Raw genomic sequence first — 4510 nt, 5'->3', positions numbered from 1 at the left:
TTCCATTGCTACTGTACTATGCTCATGACTTCTGATATTTGTAACAGGAGGCCTATGTACACCTGCACCTGAGGGCTTGCTAAGTTTTGGACAATTGCCTCCAATGCATAATTATAATTTTCGACCTCCGCCAATGCAGCATCTTGTACAAGGACACCAAAATATGGATACCAGTGAACCAACTGATGGTTTCGATGATGAAGCTGAAGCAAGTATCATCGATCCTTCCTCCCTCTACACACTAGATCACTACCTTGTCCAGATGGACATGTTAGACTCGTTCGCCAAGGAGATCGCAATAGAAGTGAAGGAAAGCCTCGATGCTCAAGGAAGATCAAGCAGAAGTGGTCCAAGGATTTACGTGAACAGGCCACGTGAAGCAGCTGCTGAGCAATTGGTACGCGACTATTTCTGTGATAATCCTATCTACAAGAAGAAGGTATTTCGTAGAAGATTCCGGATGAGAAGGCTCCTTTTCGAACGTATCATACATGCACTAGGAGAGTGGTCTCCAGAGTACACACAAAGGAAAGATGCTCTTGACCGTGATGGACTATCTCCGTTGCAGAAATGCACATCAGCTATTCGCCAATTGGCATATGGTACTCCGGCGGACGCTCTCGATGAGTACCTTAAGATTGCCGACTGCACATCAATTAAGTGCTTAAAGCTGTTCGTCAAAGGCGTGATTCATATATTTGGTGATGAGTATATGCGTAAACCCAATGTCAATGATGTGCAGCGCTTATTTGATATTGGAGAGAGTCGTGGGTTTCCTTTCATGTTAGGAAGCCTCGACTGTATGCACTGGCGTTGGGACAAATGTCCCATGGAGTGGAAGGGACAATCCTACTCTTATTCTAGAGGCGGTTGCTTCTCAGGATCTTTGGATATGGCATGCATTTTTTGGTGTTGCTGGATCCAACAACGACATCAATGTGCTTAATCAGTCGACGTTGTTCCTTGAGCAACTGAAAGGGCAAGCTCCTCAAGTGAACTATAATGTCAACGAGAAGGAATATCAACTTGGTTATTACCTTGTAGATGGAATATACCCAGAGTTGGCGGCATTTTTGAAGTCAATAACGATGGCTCAAACAGAAAAACAGAGGCTGTTTGCTAAACATCAAGAAGGTACAAGGAAGGATGTGGAACGTGCATTTGGTGTGCTCCAAGCGCGATGGTGTATTTTACGGCGCCCGACACGTTTATATGACCGGGGCGATCTCCATCATATTATGCTGGCCTGCATCATTCTACACAACATGATAGTCGAGGATGAAAAATAAGAGGCGTGGAACATGCTTGATTTGAATGAGGAAGTAGGCTCGTCAATTGTTTTCCCATCGGTATTTATGCACGGTGACATGCCAATATTTGCCGAAGTACTTGAAAGAGATGCTAGAATTCATGATCGTCCCAAGCATAAGACTCTAAAAAATGACTTGATTGAGCATATATGGAAAAAGTTTGGGCGACGATAGATTATATTCAAGACTTGATCCATGTATTGCTAAATATGTTTTATATATTTTAACTATTATATTGGCACTTTATTATTTATTATGAATCCGTTAGAATTTGTGTTCTTGTATTTATCTATGGGTACTAACAAACAAAATTCATATTGATACATGCCACATATAGACCACAAAGTTGAAGTACTAGTATAGATCCCACAAAACAATAAATGAAAGCCTTCAAGTTACTACCTCTATGTTACTACTCCCTCCATCTGGGTTTATTAGGCCTAAAGACAACTTCTCTTAGACCAAGACATATAGTAATTTGCGCACATTAATTCTTCCATTTCACTCCCAATACACTCTCTCCCATGCATGCAGCCAATGAAAAAACACGCATGAAGTGTGTTAATTTCCCAGCCATGGCACCAACAACAATGACTTTCAATGCAACCAATGAAATGGTTGCATGCACGCACTTTTTCCAAAACGAGGCCCAATAAAAAGGGACATGCTTGTGATGCTGAGAGGCCTAATAAACCCGGACGGAGGAAGTACCCACTATGAAGATAGTAACATAGACTAGTAACATATGGATGTTAGTACTCTATGTTACTGCCCACTATGGCTAGTCTTAGTAGCTAAGCTTACAACGTAAGTCATGATGTCATTTAGGCACTAGACGTCAGCACATGCATTCTGTAGTCGGTTTGTAATCCCCTATAAAAGGAGCACTACTCCATCGATGTAATGCATTCCACTCCAATCCAGTGAAGGAACAAAGAAGCAAGCTAGCGGCGGTAGTTATTAACTAGGTAGATGCATGTCGGCAGCAGTGAAAATGGAAAATGACTGCAGCTGCCGTAGCTTAGTAACTAAGCAAGGAGCAGCCGTGACTTGCTTGTGTAGTACTCCCTCCGTCCGGAAATACTTATCATCGAAATGAATAAAAGAGGATGTATCTAGATGTATTTTAGTTCTAGATACATCCCTTTTTGTCCATTTTGATGACAAGTATTTTCGAACGGAGGGAGTACTAGCTTTTGGTCTAGTACGTTGTACCAGCAACAGTTGTGTAGTAGTCTCTAGGTCTAGGGACAGCTAGATGTGTGCAGGTACATGTATCAGTTGATATTTTCTAGTTTAGGTCGGTTCAAAACACCTATAAAAGGAGATGTACCCCGGCCGGTTGTAATCAGGTCATTCCACTTCAATATCAATCAAGCCTCCTCTACTAGTGCTTGTGTGTGAGCTCAACCGGCTGTCTACAAGCCAAGTAGCAGTAGTACGAGTAGCTCCATCAGTGTATGTGTGTGCTTTGCTAGTGTGCATGAGCACAAGTAGTACTAACACACAACCGCTACTCTCTGTAATTTAGCTCTTCCTCGCCTTTGTCCGATCCTTCAGTTGGGCTAACAATTGGCATCAGAGCTTCAGGTTGCGGTAGCTATGGCCGATGCACAAGAAAAGTAGCAGCTCACCATCTCGGGTGGTTTCAGGACGCAACCATCACAGGACGGCTCCCAGTCGCCGCCTCCGGAGGAGCAGCGAGGGCGCAGCCGGTCCAAGCGCGGCCGTCGCGGTGAGGTCGTGGTTAGGGAGATCGTGCGCGAGACCGTAGTCAGCGGTAGCGTACCCATCACCTTCCCGATGCTCACGCGCTCGAACTACAGCGAGTGGGCGTTGATCATGGAGTGTAACCTCCATGCGGCGAGCCTCTGGGTTCCCATGGAGGACGACCTGGTCGAGAGAAAGGAGGACCGGAAAGCCGTGGCAGCACTCATGCGTGCCATGCCGCCGGAGATGCAAGGCATGCTCGCGGCGAAGGCAAGCGCCAAGGAGGCGTGGGAAGCCATCCGTACCCAGCGCCTCGGCAGCAACCGCGTGCGCGAGGCGAACGCGCAGAAGCTGCGGGCGGACTTCGAGAACATCGCCTTCAAGGAGGGCGAGCTCGTTGACGACTTCGCCATGCGGATCTCCAGCGTTGCGTCACAACTCCGAGCGCTCGGCGACACCATGGACGATGCGAGAGTCGTGCGGAAATTTCTTCGAGTCGTGCCAGCTCGCTTCGCTCAGGTAGCTTTCTCCATCGAGACCTTGCTTGACCTGAGTGAGCTCTCCATAGAGGAGCTCACGGGCCGGTTGCGGGTGGTCGAGGACCGCCTTGAGGACGACCGTGAGAGCTTCGGGGGAGAACAACTCCTGTTCTCGAAGAAGTGGGAGGCGAGGAAGCGTCAAGGACGTGGTGGGGGTACCCCAAGCAGTGGAGGCGGCACCGGCAGAGGCGGCGGTCGCACCCAGGGCGGAGCCGGACGAGGTGCCGGCAACGACGACCAGGACAAGTGCCGATATTGTAGCATCAAGGGCCAGAGTGCCGCAAGAGGATGGCTTAGGAGGATGCCGCGGCCGCGGCGAACGTCGTCGAGGCTGAAGAGGACGGTGGGCCAGCAATGATGATGGCTTGCGTCAAGACCATGCAGGAGGGCACAGCGCCTCCGGCGACCATGGTCTCGACAAGCATCGAAGCCGTGCAGGAGGACGCAACACCTCCGACGACCACGGCGCCGGAAACCGTTAAGTCCATGCGGGAGGCACGAAGCTCTTCAACTAATCCCCTCCCGACATCGGTAGCGCTCTCCCCGACAACAATGTTCTCGGGAGACTACGATTGGGAGGAGATGAAGACCCGGGTGTGGGGGAGCCACGGCCTGGCAACCACGTCCCCTGCGACGCTGGTCAAGCCCGTGCAAGTTGGCACGGCAAAGGCATCCCCGACATCCTCGGGACCCGACAAGCCCGTGTCAGGAGGCACGGCAACGACACATCTGGTGGGCCACGTCCCGACCATGATGATGGCGACCAGTGAGCCGGTGCAAGAGGCATGGCACTCTGAGGTCGGCCACATCCCGACAACCAGGTTCTCGGGGTTCTGCAAGCCCGTGTGGGCGACACGGCACTCTTCGACAAGCCTCAACTGGGAGGCAATGAAGAGACGGTCATGGGGCGGCAAGGCCTCGACCGAGACTACGACGACCATAGAGTCCGTG

General features: G+C 49.9%; 1 pseudogene; it reads left to right on the top strand.

Moving 5' to 3' along the window:
* The first annotated feature begins 460 nt into the window (after positions 1-460).
* On the top strand, positions 461-1484 carry LOC123040233 (uncharacterized; annotated as a pseudogene).
* Positions 1485-4510: the final 3026 nt, after the last annotated feature.

This window comes from Triticum aestivum, chromosome 2B (genome assembly GCF_018294505.1).
Source record: "Triticum aestivum cultivar Chinese Spring chromosome 2B, IWGSC CS RefSeq v2.1, whole genome shotgun sequence".
In the NCBI taxonomy this organism is placed as follows: Eukaryota; Viridiplantae; Streptophyta; class Magnoliopsida; order Poales; family Poaceae; genus Triticum; species Triticum aestivum.
Note: the sequence above shows the minus strand (reverse complement) of the source record. Positions and strands in the feature narration are given on the sequence as shown.